The 19,251-nt window shown below is 47.2% G+C and overlaps 1 protein-coding gene across 6 annotated transcripts in view; it reads left to right on the forward strand.

Annotated features, from left to right (window-relative positions):
- Positions 1–19,251, forward strand: part of LOC129711774 (protein kinase C zeta type) — a 458,626-nt gene that overhangs the window by 212,356 nt on the left and 227,019 nt on the right. The gene's annotated exons all lie outside the window — the stretch shown is intronic.

The following is a 19,251-nucleotide window of genomic DNA, read 5'->3' on the forward strand; positions in this document are numbered from 1 at the left end:
TAATTGTAAAAAGCTAGATAAATAATTTGCACATGAATTTCAAGTACAGTATACTTAAATTTCAAGTACTACAGTGTTAGTACATTTGGATTTTATTGTGAAGCTCAGTTCAAATTTAGAAACAGAATTAAGTGACCTACTTTACAGATGCAGACTATTGATCCAGACTAGATAAATGACCCCATGGTTCCAATCAATTTGTGTCCATTAAATTTAATGAGCAATTCACCATGTAGTAATATTAAAATGTTTAAATATTCCTGTGGGTCTGAGCTAATGTAGTATAGAGGGAGACAAGGGTTTTAGCACCTCAAACTTTCAATAATCCAACAATACTTTGAAACATTTTCTGAAATGAAACAACGTCAAATAGATTTGAAATGACACAAAGTGCTGGAGTAACTCAGTAGGCAGCATCCCTGGACAACATCGATATATGACTTTTCGGATTGAGAGTAGACACAAAATGCTGGAGTAACTCAGTGGGACAGGCAGCATCTCTGGAGAGAAGGAATGGGTGACGTTTCGTGTTGAGACCCTTCTTCAAACTGATTGTGGGGAGGTCGGGGAGAGGAAACCTGTAAAAGGGGAGAGGCAGGACAAAGCCCTGGCAGGTAATAGGTTGACATGGGCGAGGGGGATTGATAGGCAGCTGGTTGGCACAAAGGCTGGAGATAAGAAAGGAAGGTGCGTGATGGGTTTGACGAGTTGTGGATTGTGAAGCCAGAAGGAAAAAAGTAGTGGGCGGCCGTGGAGGGGAGAAATGGGTGAGAGCCCAGGTTGGGCATGAGAGAGAAGGGGTTAGTAGAAGTTATCTAAAATTGGGGCATTCAATTTGATCTTTTTTTAAGCAACATAAATTGACAATTTTCACTTGTCTCAATCTCAATGCCATGTTATAAATTTCCTCTTGATGTTTTACAAAAATCCACTTGTGATATTCATTCCTTTTTCCTTCCTTGCACGTATCATATCCCTAATAGAACCACACAGTTTGAAACAATCTTACCCACTACTCTCCACCTTTCACCATTTAAGAAATATCGAGCCTGTTCATTTATATTTAAATTTTCATTTATTCTGTGGATGTCATTGGCAAGGTTGGCTTTCCTTGATCTCCTACATTCCTTCTGGTCAAGGTACTCGTAGAGTCATCAAGTGATACAGTGTGGAAACATGCCCTTTGGCCCAACTCGCCCACACCGGCCAACAATGTCTCAGCTACCCTCGTCCAACTTGACTGGTTTGGAGGGTCCATAAACCTCCAAACCTGCCCAACTGTTTCTTAAACGATGGGATAATCCCAGCCTCAACTACCTCCTCTGGCAGCTTGTTCCATACACCCACCCCACGGATTCCTATTAAATCTTTTCCTCTTTGCCTTGAACTTATGTCCTCTGGTCCTCGTTTCCACTACTCTGGGTAAAAGACTGTGCATCTATCGGATGTATTCCTCTCATGATTTTGTATACACAATATCCACAAATTGTATATTTGTATACATAAATATACTCAATCAATGCTTTAGGGTAGGGAGCCCCAATAATTAGACATAACAATGATGAAGGCAGGCAAACTGCTGGAGTAACTCAGCGGGTCCCATCCCGAAACGTCGCTTATTCATGTTGTCCAACAATGCTGCCTGACCCACTGAGTTACTCTACCACTTTGATTCCCATTTTTATTATTAATGTTGTCGGTTTCATCCTTGATTCCTTTGCGATGTACACACAATTCCATCACACTGTAAGCACCCTGAATAATATTTCGATATTAGTTACTACAGCCGGTCTCTTCTCCCCCAAGAAAGGAAAAATGGAAGAAAATATTGCCCATACTGTAACCTGATCTAAAAGCATCACAGTATTAACACAATTAATGTTAAAGGAACTTGATTTAATTTGACATTAAAGAATTTTTATTTCATTGCAACTTACTCCTCTGTTTGTCATTCCATATATCCACCAAAGTTGCCTTGCAGGTTCCTATTACATCTTTCCCCCTTACCTTAAACTTATGTCCTCTTGTTCTTGATTCCCCTAGCCTCGGTAAAAACTCAGTTTATCTGCCCTATCTACTCCCCTCATGATCTTATACACCTCTATAAGTTCACCCTTCATCCTCCTGCCCAAAGATACTAGTATCTTTGCTCCTGCCTTCCAAGGAATAATGTCAATAGCCTGCCCAAACTCTTCCTATAGGTCAGGCCCTCAAGTCCTGGCAGCATTTCAATCTATTTCAGAACTTCTTCTTATCGAGTCCACACACAAGATTAGAAGTTGTTCAGCCAGAGCTGAACACACTTCTCAGCATCTGCATACAATGGTGTCTGTCTTGCGCTTCTTGGAGTGTGGCGTGCGTGGTGGTGGAAAGATTGGTCACATTATAGGGCCGCAACCTCAATGCTCTTTCTTTGACCCCATCAATTTCAGATGAAAAGTCCTGATCCATTGACTGCTCATTATCCTGCCAGATGCGGCTTGACCTTCTGAATTCCCCGTGCAAATTCTCTGTTGCATTTAATCTGTCTATTGGTTATATTCCATATATTTAATGTTTGAAACAGATTCTTATTTCTAATCCTTTTTTCTGTCGCTCTGCTGCCTTGGAATCCGTGGTAGATGTCTTCAGCTCTTGTGGATGACTTTCCTTCTCAGACTTGTTCTGCAGCTCAGTCCTGATTTCGAAGGAGGGTGACAGGCAGTTTACCACCGCAGTTCACACTTGCCTCGAGAAGCCAGCAGTCTCTGGCGTATCCAAGCGTCTCAACTTTGGGGCTTGAAGAGGCGAGGTCGGAGGTCTCTGGATTATCCTGGCGGCTCAGTCTGTGTTTCGTTGTGGAGTGAAAGAGGCACTGGAGTCTCAGGCTTGTAAACAGCTATTCAGTTTTAGCCTCAGAAGAGGCTCTGGCTGTCTTGGGCCTCTTCCCAGCTGCTCAGTCTTTACCACACAATAACACTGGTGGTCTCGGGTTTGTCCCCCAAAGGCTCAGTCTTCCACAAACTTGCGACGGGAACCCAGCAGGCAGGGAGGTCCTTGGACGCAGCAGAATATGGGCTTTGAATAGGCAAGGGAGGTTGAAGCTGGTGTCAGATTGATACATGCTTTTTTAAAGGGTTGCATGTGATCCATTTGAAGGATCGGAGGAGGGAGATGGACATAAAAAGCTGGAGTAACTCAGCGGGACAGGCAGCATCTCTGGAGAGAAGGAATGCGTGACGTTTCGGGTCAAGACCCTTCAGAGGGAGAACCAGATATTATATTAGCTGACATTGTTTGCAAGGGAAGTAAGCTGGGAATAGAATTAAATCAGTAAGAGGTGGAATAACAGAATGTTGTAAATATTTGTCAGATCTGACAGCATATATGGAGAGAGACAGTCCGTTTCAGGTTGATTTCATCAGAGCTAACACAATTTAAAAGTTAAACACAAATCTTAGAGGGGGTAGGGGTGGATGGCACCTGTGATTATGTTGAAATCTTACAAATTAGAACATAGAACATGTAGCACAGGAACAGGCTCCGACTCACAATGTCTGTGCCAAACATGTGCCAAGACCAACCCAAGACCAAGCCTGCACATAATTCATATCCCTCTATTCCCTGCTCTTCCATCTGCCTATCAAAAAGCTACTATTGTATCTGGCCCAACCTCTACCCACAGCAGTGCGTTGTAGGCACTTGCCACCCTTTGTGTAAATAAAGAACTGGATGATCTGCCTGGAAAGAGAAGACAAATTAAAACATGTGGGAGAGAAAAGATGAAAATATAAGAATATTGGAACTGTAAAATACGCATCTGAGAAGTTAAAATCTCAAATAAAAACAAAGAATGCTCAAAGTACTCTGAGTGGAAAAGAAAATAGTTAATGTCAATAACTTTGCATCAGTACTAGTCAGTTCTCACACAAACTGGAAAGACTACTTACCTGACAATGTTGAATTCAGCTATAGGTTCTGTCAGGCAATAAATCTGGATCTTATAGAAACATATAAAATTATAAAAGGCCTGGACAAGCTAGATGCAGGAAAAAAAATCCCAATGTTGGGAGAGTCTAGAACCTGGGGCCACAGTCTAAGAATAAAGGGGAAACCATTTAAAACTGAGATGAGAAAAAACCTTTTCACCCAGAGAGTTGTGAATTTGTGGAATTCTCTGCCACAGAAGGCAGCAGAGGCCAATTCACTGGATGAATTTAAAAGAGATTTAGATGGAGCTCTAGGGGCTAGCGGAATCAAGGGATATGGGGAGAAGGCAGGCACGGGTTACTGATTGTGGAAGATCAGCCATGATCACAATGAATGGCGGTGCTGACTCGAAGGACCAAATGGCCTCCTTCTGCACCTATTTTCTATGGTTCTAAATCATCAGATGAGAGAGTTTCTCAAACATGCATCAGGTTAACTGTAACAGTTTAAGAGGTGGGATGGAGATATAAAGTGGCAGCTCACTGGAAGCCTTGTCATTCTTGCACGCTGAACAAATCTCCTCAATCTTCTAAGGAAGTAGATGCGTTAATTGGTGTTCTTTATGATTGCATCAATATTCTGGGTCCCAGACAGATCTTCAGAGATATGAACGCTGAGGAATTTGAAGTTTTGTTTCTCGCTGTCACCAACCCGTCGATGAAGTCAGGTTTGTGGATCCTCGGCCTCTCTCTTCTAAAGTCAATAATCACTTCCTTGGTTTTACTGATGTTAAGAGCAAGGTTGTTGAGTCAGACGATCAATCTCCCACCTATACTCTGGCTTATCATCATCCTTAGTTCCTCCAATAACGGTGGTGTTGTCGCTGAATTTAAAGATGAATTGTGTCTGGCTAGAGAGTCATGGGTAAAGAGTGAGGAGAGCAGGGGGCTGAGCACACAGCCTTGAGGTTATCAAGGATGAGGTGTTGCTGTCAATTTATACTGATTATATTCTGTTGATGAGGAAGTTGAAGGCTCCAGTTCCAGAGGGATGCACAGAGCCCCAGCCCCCTGAGCTTGGTAACCAGTTTGGAAGGGATGATGGTGTTGCAGGGCTCTCGCTTAACTTTTTCTCCCTGTTGCCAGCTGGGCAACCTCGGCAGCTTTTTAGGTTGCCAAATGACAGTTTAGGTGGTCATTTAAGATGGCTTGCATGACGCATGCGATAATGTGCTCGGACGAAGTGCGTAGTTACCAGTCGGAATTATGCTCAATGTGAAGAATTCACATATTATTTCTGCTTCAAATAAAATCACAAACTAAACATATTCACCAATCAAGACATGATATATCCCACAATGACATGCAGCAAAATTATAATACAGTATCTCAACTCTTTTTACACATTGCTATTAATGCAATTTTTATTATTTCTTTCCACTTCCAAACAAAAATATGGTTGGATTATTCAGCGTATGATCAACTTGTGTAAATAAATCCTGGACCTTGATTACATATATGCTTAACCATGCACACTACAGATTGATGCAAGCATGTTTTCTGTGAAGGACCGAAAATTATCATGACATGGCCATAGCATGGGTCGTTATTGCTATTGGTACAGAAACACTCTCGCTTCCCACATAATTTATCCACAACAATATATACGGGTTGCAAGGAATTTTCTAAAGGCATTTTATGATGATAGCTGTTAAAACTGACTATACCCATCTGACAGGTTAAGCATTACACTAACTAACAAGAGATGGCCAAAGGACATAAATGCAGCAAATGTTCTTTTGGTAATATATTTAAAGGTGTCAAGACGCCACATTACCGGACATTCAGATTAGATATACGTGTTGGGAACAGCAATGAAGATACCCAGTTTGTAAGCAACAAATTAAAAAAAAATTGTTGATAACCGCTTTTTCCATCATTCCCACTTCAGAATTAACGTTAACATTTCAACTGAAATATCTCCTGACCACATTTGTGATATATATGACTGACTGTAGAAGTAAAACCTGGATAAATCCAACGTATAGTTGTGAATGGTGCTCATTAAATAACTACAGTACTGATACTCCATACTAAGAGCATTGATTTGCCGTTAAAATGAATTCTGTAATAACGTGTCAACGGTAGCAATGACAATCGAACACTGCGGTTTTAATGTTTCATGTGTTCACAATTTAATTAATCCATCTTTATGGATTAAAACAAATAATAACATTGGGAATTAAAACACAGTTGATTGCATTCCGTTATCAAACATAGTCAATGTTCTATGTTCTATGTTTCTATGTTCGCTCTGAAGACATTTCCAGCACAACTAGGCCGGGAGGGGGTGTGTGTGCATCAGTGCGGGAAGGTTAGATGGCCGTGGGTGGGGGGGGGGGGGGGGGGGGGGGGGGGGGGGGGGGGGGGGGGGGGTTGGGGGGGGGGGGGGGGGGGGGGGGGGGGGGGGGGGGGGTTGAGAAGTCAATCGGGGCGGATTGGATGGATTGAGGCAGGGGAATTAGTGTGTGTGTTTGGGGTATGTAAAATTGTGAGGGGGAGAGTGCGGGGGATGAAAGTGGGGTTGAATAGGGGAGATCTGTGCTGGATGGATGGGGGGAGCAGTGCAGGATGAAGGGGTGGAGCAGTGCAGGATGGATGGGAAGGGGGTTCAGTACGTGATCAATTGGAGGATCAATGCGGAGTGGCAGGAGAATCAATGCGAGGTAGATAGGGAGATAAGTGCAGGATGAATAGATGGGGGAAGGTAGTAGATGAGGAGGGGAGCACATGGGATGTCAGTGAGGACTGAATAGAGGCAGGAATGGAGATCAGTGCGGGATGGAGAGGAGGGGTCTCAGGATAAGGGGGGTGGAGGGGGGCGTACAAGAGAGAGAGAGAGAGAGAGAGAGAGGAAGGGGCAGAGGAGGTGGGAAGGAAGGTCAGCGCTCCTCGCACAACACCGGCATCATCGCTGCGGGCACGGAAATCGCTATCAAAATATGGAGGGGACAGGGGGGACACAATATCTTGGCGGCCATGCGTGCATGCGCACACTCACACACACCTGGACTGATGACATATTTCCCGTAAATCCAGGCAGGGATAACCTGGCGGGACAGGCAGAGTTGAGCTGGGTTTAGCGCTGCTTCGCTGCGCTGGCTGTGGGCCTGGGGGCACCGCTCACGTCTGACTCCCAACGTCTCTGGCCACCCCCGGGCATGGGGGGGGGGGGCTCTCGGGTGGGGACCTCTCAAAACATGTCCCCCCTGACCCCCACCCCCGGGATTTCCGCCCCTGCCTGTCCATCGCCAAGTGCCGCCGCCAAAGGGGGAGGCAGTTGGGATCTCCTCGCCACCGCCTTCCCTCCTCCGCCAACCAACAGGAAGGTGCGGGGCCAAGCGGTGCAGACGCTTCAGACGGCGGAACGGGGCCACCCCCTTCCTCCCTCCCTCCCTCCCTCCCTCCTCCTGGTCTCGGCGTGGGGGAGGGTTTGTTTTGAAAGCGCCGTTGGTGGAGTGTCAGCAGCGGCTGCTAACATGGCGGGCGGGTGGACGGGAGGAGGAGGAGATGCCGCTGTCGCCGCTGCTGCTGCTGCCGCTGTGTGGGGCCCGTCACGCCACACTTAGTATCTTTCCCACGTTTTACATCCGCCGCCGACACAAAACGATATTAAATGATTCCCTGTCACGTTCCTTTTCTCCAGAGATGCTGCCTGACCCGCTGAGTTACTCCAGTTTTTTGTGTCTATCTTCGGTATCAACCAGCATCTGCGTGCCAAGCCGGGCAAAATGACTCGGTGTTTACGTTGCCCGGCGGCACTTTGGGTAGTCAGTGGCACCCGGGCAACCGCTAATTTCGAGCCCTGTGTTGAATACAGAGCAGCAACCTGGCATATGTGTTTTTATTATCCAAGTGATCCAGTGCAGAGTAGAGAGCCACTGAGACCGCATCCTCCGTCTGAAGAAAGGTATCAACCCAAAACGTCACCCATTCCTTCTCTGCGGAGATGCTGCTTGTCCTGCTGATGGCATTCTATCTTCCGTTGACGGTAGGCAAATTGTATTAGGTCCAGGTTTTTGTTGAGGTTGGAGTTGCTTTGTGCCATAACCAACCTCTCAAAGCACTTCTTCACCACAGATGTGCCACCAGTTGGTAGTAATTGAGGCACATCACCATTGTCTTCTTGGGTACTGATATTATTGATGCACTTTTAAAGCAGGTGGAACCTCAAACATCAGTAATGAGATGTTGAAGATGTTCGCAGAAACTCTAGCCAGTTGGTCTGTGCAGATTTTAAGAACACGGTCAGGTAAACCATCAGGTCCATACTCTTTCCGAGGATTCACCCTCCTGAAGGATCTTCTGCCGTTGGCCTCGATGACTGAGATTACAATACCATTTGGGGCTATGAGGGCTCAATAAGCCACACCAGTGTTCTCTCTATTGAAGCATGCATAGAACATATTGAGCTCATCCCAGGAGTGCTGCCTCTCTGTCCCTTCAGCTGCCCCCCTGGTTTCGCCTCAGAGGAAGTGCTGGTGCAGTCCTGGAAGTGATGGAGGATGTCCTGCCGCAGTTGCCCAAACGTCCATATCATTCTCCAGTTTAGAGCCAGTCCCACAGCCTTTTTCATTGCTTATCACGCCATAAGCTTGCAGATGACACCAAGATTGCTGAGGTTGCAGACTGTGTGAAAGGCTGTCAAAATGTACAGCAGGAGAGAGATCTGCTACAAAAATGGGCAGAGAAATAGCAGATGCCGTTTAACATGAACAATTCTGAGGCGTTGCACTTTTGGAGGTTGAATGTAAGGGAAACATATACAATTAATGGCATGACTCTTAACAGCATTGATGTACAAAGGGATCCTTAACTCCCTAAAAATGGCAACACTAGTAGATAGTGAGTAAGGAAGACATGTGTAGGAAGGAACTGCAGATGCTGGTTTAAGCTGAAGATAGACACAAAATGCTGGAGTAACTCAGCGGGACAAGCAGCATCTCTGGAGAAAAGGAATAGGTGACGTTTCGGGTCGAGACCCTTCTTCAGACTGATCAGGGGAGAGGAAGATACATACATAAGGTATCGGGATCTGTTTGGAGAACATTTTTATCATCAGCTGATTTAATTGGACGGTACAGCAAACAATCATCAGCGAATACTCTGGTTGTGCTTGTGACTTTTTCATGGATGACATTAATGTAAAGCAAAAACAGATGTGGGCCCAGAGGGAAAGCAAGAGTTATTTGAAGTTGGAGAAGTCAATGTTCATTCCGCTGGGGTGTAAGCTGCCCAAATGAAATATGAGGTGATGTTCCTCCAATTTGCGTTGGGCCTCACTCTGACAATGGAGGAGGCCCAGGACAGAAAGGTCAGCGTGGGAATGGGAGGGGGAGATAGTGTTTTGCAGCCAGGCGATCAGGTATGTTTAGGCGGACTGAGCGGAGGTGTTCAGCGAGCCTGCTGTTGGTCTCGCTGATATATACGTGCCCACACCTGGAACAGCGAATACAGTAGATGGGGTTGGAGGAGGTGCAAGTGAGCCTCTCTCCTCACCTGAAAAGGCTTGGTCCTTGGACGGAGACGAGGGGGGAGGCATAGGGACAGGTGTTGCATCACCTGTGGTTGCGGGGGAAAGTACCAGGGGAGGGGATGGTTTGGGTGGGATGGGATGAGTTGACCAGAGGGTTGCGGAGGCAACGGTCTCTGCGGAAAAGGGTGGAGATGGGAAGATGTGACTGGTAGTATGCCAGAGGATTTTGTGCTGTATGCGACAGCTGGTGGGGTGGAAGGTGAGGACTAGGGGGAACTCTGTCCCTGTTGCGACTGGGGGGAGGAGAGGACAAGAGCGGAGCTGCAGGATATCAAGACGCTAGTGAGGGTATCATCTATGATGAAAGAGAGGTACCCCCGTTCCCTAAAGAATGAGGACCTCAGATGTCATGGTGTGGAACACCTCATTTTGGGCACAGATGCAGTGTAGATGGATGAATTGGGTGTACAGGATAGAGTTTAGGAAGCAGAGTGGGAAGAAGCGTAGTCTAAATAGCTGTGGGAGTCAGTGGGGTTATAATAGATGTCAGTCGATAGTCCTGCTCCCGTGATGGAGACGATGAGATCTAGAAACAGTAGAGAAATGTTGGAGATGGTCCAAGTGAATTTGAGTGCAGGATGGAAGTTAGTTGTAAAGTTAATGAAGCCAGTGAGTTCTGCATGAGTGCAGGAGGTAGCACTGATGCAGTCATAAATGTAAAGAAGGCATATTGTACTCTTGCTTTCAGAAGTCGGGGCATTGAGTATAAGAGTCAGATGTCATGATGCAGCTTTATAGGACTTTGTTAGGCTGCATTGTGAGTATTGTGCGCTGCTCTAGTCACCTCATTAATAGAAGGAGTGCAGAGGTAGTTTACCAGGATTCCTGCAGGGTGGCTTGTTACCTACCTGGATCCAGGGTGCGGAATGTCTCAGAGTGGCTGCAGAACATTTTCAACGGGGAGGGTGAGCAGCCAGAAGTCATTGTGCATTATGGCAGAATTGACATAAGTATAAAGAGATGAGGTCCTGCGGAGTGAATATACAGTTAGGCAAAAGGTTAAAAAGCAGGATCTCGAGGTTGCTAATGTCTGGATTACTACCAATGTCACAAGCTGCTGAGGGTAGCAATATGAGGTTAGGAGAGATGAATGCATGATTGAGGAGTTGGTCCAGGGACATGGATTCAGTTTCTTGGACCATTGGGATCTCTTTTGGGGCAGAGGTGATCTGAATACAATGGACAGGTTTGCACTTGAACTGGGGAGGCACCAACATCCCTGCAGGGCGGTTTGCTAGTGCTGCTCGGGGAGGGTTTAAACTAGAACGGCAGAGAAGTGGGTACCAGAGCAGCAGGTCAGCAAAGAGAACAGCTGATGAGAAAGTGGGTTATGATCAGTCGGTCTCGAGGGAAGGTCAGGCATGGAGAGGCTCATGAATATGCGGCTAATGAAGGGCTGAAGTGTGTTTACTTCGATGCAAGGAGTATTGTGAGTAACGCTGATGAAGTGTTCTGGGAATTATGTTCTGGGAATTATGTCATTTTGATCATTACGGAATTATGAGTTTGCGAGGTGCCTAGATTTTAATGTTTCAGATGAGATAGAGTTGGGGGTAAAACAGGTGGAGGAGTTACTTTGCTAATCAGGGTATGTCACGGCAGTACTCAGAGAGGACTTACTGGAGGGTAAAAGGGCAGTAAGCGCTGGAGTAACTGGTGTTACGGTGGATAAAGTATTTGGAGATGGAGATCACAGCTCCATAAATGTTAAGATTGTTTTATATAGGGACAGGTCTAGATGTTGGGGAAGGTTGGGCCAAGGCAGATGTATTGTATTGTATTGTATTGTATTCAAATTTATTGTCATTGTCTCAATTTGAGACAACAAAATGAATTTCCCTTACAGGCAGTATCATATAAAAATCACAAAAAAATAATAAGAATAAATAATAAATAAATAATAAAACATATTAAAAATAAAATTGAAATTGAATTAAAAACTTTTTAAATCTCTCCCTGCACGGGAGACCCGACCTTTTCTCGTCGGGTTTCCGTTATTGTTGGGGCTGCAACGAGGAGCGGCCTCCAACAGGAAGAGACCGGGGACTCTGGTGCCGACGACTCACCGTCGCCGTCGCGGGGCTGGCCGAGTCCGGAGCGGGTGGAGCGGCGGAGGAGCGCTGCTGCTGCTGCTGCTGCTGCGGCCCGACCGGAGAGTCGGAGGCTTCAACGGCAGGTCTGTGGACGGTGGCACCGGGAGCCCGCGGGTCCCTGGAGGGAGACCGCTTTTCAGGGCTCTCGCAACGGCGACTTCCCCCGCCCGAGTTGCGGGGTTGAAGAGCTCCTGGAGCGGGGCCTACATCACCGCCCCGCGCGGCTTAGAATGGCCGCGGGACTCTGCGAGCGCACGCCGGGGGCTCTAACATCAAGAACCCGGTGTGCGACCTCGCACCACCCGGCGTGGCTTTAATGGCCACGGGACAATCGCCATCGCCAGTCGAGGGCTTTGACTTTGACTCTGACATCGGGGGGGGGAGAGTGCAGTGGAGAGATAAGCTTATTTGGCCTTCCATCACAGCAATGTGATGGATGTTTATGTAAATTATGTTGTGTCTTGGGTCTATGTGTTTGTAATGTATGGCTGCAGAAATGGCATTTTGTTTGGACCTCAAGGGGTCCAAATGACAATTAAATGTATCTTGTATCTTGGGTTAAGGAAAACCTCAAACAAGTGTGAGGTGTTGCACTTTGGGAGGGGCACTTTGGGGGAGACTATACAGTTAATGGCAAGACCCTTAGCAGCATTGAAATGCAGAGGGATCTTGGAGTCTAAATTTATAGTTCACTAAAGGTGGCTGCCCAGGTGTATTGAGTGGTAAAGAAGGCCTATGGTATGCTTGCCTGAATTACTAGGGGCCTTGACTACAAGAGTCTGATGCAGCTCCATAGGACTTTGATAAGGTCACATTTAGAGTATTGCATGCAGTTCTGATTGCCCCATTACAGGAAAGATGCCGAGGTTTTGGAGAGGGTGCAGAGGATGTTTACCACAATGATGCCTAGATTAGAGTATTTCAGCGGCTGCGAGAAGTTGTGTAGGAAGGAACTGCAGATGCTAGTTTACACTGAAGAAAGACACAAAATGCTGGAGTAACTCAGTGGGACAGGCAGCATCTCTGGACAGAAGGAATGGGTGATGTTTTGGAACAAGACCCTTCTGCAAACAGAGTCAGGGGAGAGGGAGACACAGAGATATCAATGGGTAAGGTGTGATAACGAGACATCAAAGGGGACGAAACTCAAATTTAATCAGGAGGACAGTCAGACTAGGATGGGGGAGAATGGAGTCAGGGAAAGCAAGAGTTACTTGAAGTTAGATAATTCAATATTCACACCACTGGGCTGTAAGCTGCCAAACAAAATAGGCGGTGTTGTTCCTTCAAATTGCATTGGGCCTCACTCTGACAGTGGAGGAGGCCCAGGACAGAAAGGTCAGCATGGGAATGGGAGGAGGAGTTAAAGTGTTTAGCAACCGGGGGATCATGTAGTTTTAGGCGGTCTGAGCGGAGGTGTTCAGCGATATGATCGCCGAGCCTGCACTAGGTCTTGCCGATTTTGAGCTTGGTCTCGAGGTTGGATAGACTTGGATTGTTTACTCTAGTAATTTGGAGGTTGAGAGAAGACTTGATCGAAGTATATACAATTATGAGAGGCATAGATAGGGTAGAAACCTTTTTCCCCAGGATGGAAATATCTAACACTAGAGGGCATAGCTGTAAGGTGAGAGGGGGAAAAGTTTAATGGAGATGCATAGGGAAAGTATTTTACACACATAGTGCTGAGGGCCTGGAACGTCTAGTAAGGTGTTGTGGTGGAAGCAGATACAACAGTGGTGTTTAAGAGGCTTTTAAATTGGCATATGCAGGGAATTGAGAGATGTGGATCATGTCCAGGGAGATGAGTTCAGTTTAGTTGGGCATCACATTCGACACAAACATTGTGGGCCATTCCTGTGCTGTACTGTTCTACGGGTCTATGGGAGGCACATATAGGATAGATGATCAGAACCTTTTCCCAGGATGGTAAAGGCAAAAAATGTAGCTTTAAGTTGAGAGGGGCAAAGTATAAAGGGGATGTGCAGGCCATGTTTTTACTACACAGAGAATGGCAAGTGCTGGAACGCAGGGCTGCCAAATCTCACGCTTTGAGCTTGAAACTCACTCATTTCAGCAAATTCTCACGCTGAAGACAGAATTCTCACGCTGTCTTCAGTCCCTGCACAGCAAGGATCCTATAGCGGAGCTACACGATCTTTGCTGCACAGTTTGTCTCTTTGCGCCATGACAGCGATCTGCATTGGGGAAGCGCGTCGGTTGACGTCTGTGAGTGACGTCGCGTCTCTTCTCTCTTGGTTGGATGTGCAGCCGCTGGGTGTCAGCGCGCTGCAGCCTCGCTCCCTCCTTCCCTCCCTCTTGCTCTTCAACTCACACGGCAACGCTAGCGTCGCCAATCCACACTACACCGTGCCCGCCAGACGTCCGGGGAGAGAGAGGGAGGGGGGAAAGAGAGAGAGAGAGAGAGATAGGGGGAAAGAAAAAAAGGGAGGGATGGAGGCAAAGAGAGACAAGGGGAGGGAATGTAGAAAGGGGATGAAGGAAGGAAAGGAGAAAGGGAAGAAAGAAGGAGGGTGAGGAAAGAGGGTGGGAGGAGGAGAAAGAGGTGGGATGGGGGCAGGAGGGAGGAAGAGGAGGATGGAGGGAGGGAGGGGGAAGGAAAGGTGTGTGTGCTTGTGTGTTTGTCTCCCTGTGTGTTTGTCTCCCTGTGTGTGTCTCCTTGCGTGTGTTTGTGTGCCTCCCTGTGCGTGTCTCCTTGTGTGTGTCTCCCTGTGTGTGTGTGTCTCCCTATGTGTGTGTGCATGTCTGTATGTCTCCCTGTGTTTGTGTGTGTGTGTGTGTGTCTCCCTGTGTGTGTGTGTGTGTGTCTCTGTGTGTGTGTGTGTGTGTGTGTGTGTCTCCCTGTGTGTGTGTGTGTGTCTCCCCGTGTGTGTGTCTGTCTGTGTGTGTCTTCCTTTGTGTGTGTGTCTCCCTGTGTGCCTGTTGTCACATCCTGGCCTTAGACATCCAGTCACGCATTTCAGCCAATTCTCATGCTGATGGCAGAATTCTCACGCTGTCTTCAGTCCCTGCACAGTTTGTCTCTTTTGTGCCACATCAGAGAGGTCTGTGGAAGAGCGTCAGTTGGCGGCTGTGAGTGACATTGCATCTCTTCTCTTCTCTTCTCTTCTTTCTTGGTTGGATGTGCAGCCACCGACAACATGAAGCAGCCGGAGATAGAACTAACCAGGTGAATTGGTTGTAAAATATGGGGGGGGATCACAATGAGGCCAAACATCTAGGACAGGGTTCGGCAACCTACGGCACACGGGACGAATCCGGCCCGTAACCCGAAAAACCCCTAACCCCCCCCCACCCCGGTCACTACGCTCCCTCGCAATTTCTCACTCTCAACTCTCACCCAATGTTGGCAGCCCTGTGGAACATGCTGTCGGAGATAGTGTTTGAGGAAGATACGATACTGGCATTTCAGAGACTTTTGTATAGGCACATGGATATGGAGGGACATGAATGATATACAGGCAGATAAGAGTTGATCTTGGCATTTGTTTGACACAAACATTGTGGGCCATAAGGCCTGTTCTTGTGCTGTCCTGTTGTATGTTCTAACCACAATTGCTCACCAACAATCTGTTGTGGGCAAACTACATTGATGTGACAGCCAGAAAAAGCATTCCAACGCCTCTACTTCCTCGGGACTGACGACATTCAACAAGTTTCAAATGACTCACAGGCATCCACAAACACCATATACAAAGCATACTGTTCGGTTACACGACAGCTTGGTTTGGGAACAGCTCTGTCTGAGACTGCAAGAAATTGCTGAGTCTGCCACACAGACTAGATTGCCCACTCCATCTAGACCGTACGCTGGCTTGGGAAAACAGCTAACAAAATCAAAGAATTGGCCCACCTCACTCATTCCTTCTTTTCCCTGTCCCCAACTAGCAGAAAGAAGGTACAGAAGCTTGAAAGTGCTCACCAGCAGACTCAGGAACCATTTCCTCCCTTCTGTTATCAGGCTTCTGATCGGCCCTCCCATAAGCCTGGGTACTGTCCTTTTCACCTCTAGTCAATCTAGTCAATGGACTTTGTCCATGGAAGTAATGCACTACAATGTTGAGAACTATATTCTGTATTCTGTATCGACCCCTTTGCTTTACCTATTGTACTTGAGTTAACTTGATTGTATATATATAGGGCATTATCTGATCTGATTGGCTAGCATGCAAAACAAAGCTTTCACTACCTTGGTGCATCTGGCAATAAACCTAACCCTAAACCATTCATTATTTCCATCCCCCCACACCTGCAAGCTCAGACTTTATTTCTTAGAGCAGAGGAGGTTGAGAGGAGATCTTATAGACATGTATAAAATAGTGGGGGGAATTGATAGGGTGAATAACTCCCTGGTCAATTCGTCCCTTCCCATCCAAACACCCCCTCCCCTGGTACTTTCCCTTGCAACCGCAGGAAATGCTACACTTGTTGCTTTACCTCCCCCCAAGGACCCATCCAAGGAGCCAAGCAGTCTTTCCAGGTGAGGCAGAGGTTCACCTGCACCTCCTCCAACCTTGTCTATTGCATCCGCTGTTCTAGGTGTCAACTTCTCTACATCGGCGAGAACAGGCGCAGGCTTGGCGATCTCTTCACCCAACACCTCCGCTCAGTTTGCATTAACCAACCTGATCTCCCGGTGGCTCAGCACTTCAACTTCTCCTCCCATTCCAAATCCGACTTTTCTGGCCTGGGCATCCTCCATGGCCAGAGTGAGTCCCACCGCAAATTGGAGGAGCGGCACCTCATATGTTGCTTGGGTAGTTTACACCAAAGATACTATAGCGCAAGAGCGGAACTCGCTATCGAAACATGGAGGGGATGGGGGATACAATTTGTTGGCTGCTACGTATGCATGCGCACACTCACACACACACACGAGGCTTCGGAGGCTCAATCCAGCGCTAAATGCAGCTCAACTCTGCCTGTCTCACCGGCTTAACTACAGTCTGGACTGACGGGATACCAGCGCTGCTTCTCCGCGCTGGCCATATTTCCCGCAAGTCCAGGAAGGCTGTAGGCTCACCTGGTGGGACAGGCAGAGTTAGCTGTGTTTAGCGCTGTTTCTCTGTGCTGGCCCGTCTGATTCCCGACCAAAGATCCTATAGCGGAGGATCTTTGCTGCCAACCTCTCTGGCCATCCGGGGAGGGGTACTCGGAAAGCGACAGGACAGTGCTGGAGACCCGGCCGGGATCGATCCTGCTTGCGGATGATGCGTAGGTCTGTGCCACGTCTCCCTCCTCCAATCATCGCGCTGAATCATGTCCCGCCCCCATTGCCTGCTGACCGATGCCTCTCTTATCCAATCGGCGCCCTGGATCATCAGTCCCACCCCCACTGTCTCGCAGAAAGCGGAGATTTCACCGGGTTTTAAATTCCGGATTACAAAAACTTGGGGGGGGGGGTGTCCCCCATCTCTCAAAACATGTAGGGGACGTGTCTCCTCTGCCCCCCCCCGGGTTTTCCACTCCTGCTATAGCGAAGCAAGCAAGTCCACTTGACGATGGATAATCTTTTGAGCCATTTCCGTAACTGGCTTCCATCTCCGCTCTAGTATCTTTGCTTTGGTCATGGAGTCTTCATATTGCTATTATCTTGCCAAATACCACACAAATCCTCTTGTTTTCTCAGCTGCAGGTGATCATTTTGATATTCCTGCCTAGTCTTCCTTATTAACTTTGAACATACAAAATATCGCCATTAGGAAGGAGCTCCAGAAAATCCTGCACCCACTCAAGCCATCCCCCCCCCCTCCACTCTAGCATCTGTGGTTTACACCCTCGCGGTATGAACATTGACTTCTCCAATTTCAGGTAGTCCTTCCTTTCTCCCTCCTCTCCTCCCCTTCCCAGCTCTCCCACAGCCTACTGTCTCCGCCTCTTCCTTCCTTCTTCCTGCTCCTCACCTCCACATCAGTCTGAAGAAGGGTCTCGACCCGAAACATTGCCTATTCCTTTGCTCTGTAAATGCTGCCTCACCCGCTGAGTTTCTCAAGCATTTTTGTCTACCTCCGGGTGAATATTCAAAGTATTTTGCACAGGCTAGAGGAATCAAAAACACATGTAAGGGTGAGAGAGGTCAGATTTAATACGAACCTGCAGGGCAACATTTTCACTCGGGGTGGTGGGTATATGGCACAAACTGCCAGAAGGTAGTTGAGGCAGTTACTATAACATCATTTAAAAGACACTTGGACAGATACATTGATAGGAAAGGTTTCGAAGTATATGGGCCAAAAATGGACAAATAGGACTCGCTTAGATGGGACATAAGATCATGTGATAGGAGCGGAATTAGGCTATTCAATCATGGCTTATCTATTTATCCCTCCTTACCTCATCCCCCTGCCTTCTCCCCACAACCCCTGACACCCATACTAATTAAGAATATATCTATCTCTGCCTGAAAAATATCCACAGCCTTCTGTAGCAAAGAAGGATTCACCTTCTGACTAAAGACATTCCTCCTCATCCCCTTCTGAAAGGATCGTTCTTTAATTCTGAGGCTATGACCTCTGGTCCTAGACTCTCCCACTAGTAGAAACATCCTTTCCACTTCCACTCTATCCAAGCCTCTCACTATTCACTAGCCGGAAGTTGTAGTGCATGTTGGCACAAACGATGTCGGAAAGAAGGGGATGGATAGTCTGAAGCGTGACTTTAGAAAGCTTGGAAAAGTGCTGAAAAGCATTTCCTCATGCTGGCGAGAGCAGGAACAGGGAGATACAGGACCTGAATGTGTGGCTGGGAAACTGGTGCAGGGAGCAGGGATTTAGATTCTTAGACCACCGGGATCTGTTTTGGTGTAAGGGGGAACTGTACAAAAGGGACTGGCATTCTGTCAGGCAGGTTTGCCACTGCGACACAGGTGGTTTAAAACTAAATAAGGGGGGGGGGGGGGGGGGGGGGTTGTCAAATGGGATAGTCAAGGATGGAGTTAAAGGGAAAGAGAGTAAAGGGATAGTTAATGACCCCCAGAATTAACAGGAAAGAAAGCTCACAAAGGGATAGGAGAGTATGGCCAAGTGTAGTAGGGATCGATGTGAATGGTGAGATGCGTAAGGAATTAAAAGTACTGTATTTGATGCGTGAAGTATAAGAAGTAAAGTAGATGAGCTTGAGGCTCAGATAGAGGTTGGTAGATATGACATTGAGGGGATTACCGAGATGTGACTGCAGGAGGATCGGGTCTAGGAACTTAATATTCAGGGTTATACGTCCTTTGGAAAGGACAGGCAGGTGGGCAGAGGAGGTCTTCTGGTGAGGGATGGAATTCAGACCCTTGCGAGGGAAGACATAGGGACTGACGAGGTAGAGTCACTGTGGATTGAGTTGAGGAGTTGCAAAGGCAAGAAGCCACTAATTGGTGTTATCTACAGACCCCCAAATAGTAGCCCGGATGTAGGGTGTAAGTTGCAGCAGGAGTTAAAATTGGCATGTAACAAAGGTAATGCCACTGTGGTGATGGGGGATTTCAATATGCAGGTAGACTGGGAAAATCAGGTTGGTTCAGGACCCCAAGAAAGAGAGTTTGTAGAGTTCCTCCGAGATGGATTCTTAGAGCAGCTTGTAATGGAGCCGACCAGAGAAAAGGCAATTCTGGATTTAATGTTGTCCAATGAACCAGATTTGATAA

Source organism: Leucoraja erinacea, chromosome 30 (assembly GCF_028641065.1).
Source record: "Leucoraja erinacea ecotype New England chromosome 30, Leri_hhj_1, whole genome shotgun sequence".
Taxonomy (NCBI): Eukaryota; Metazoa; Chordata; class Chondrichthyes; order Rajiformes; family Rajidae; genus Leucoraja; species Leucoraja erinaceus.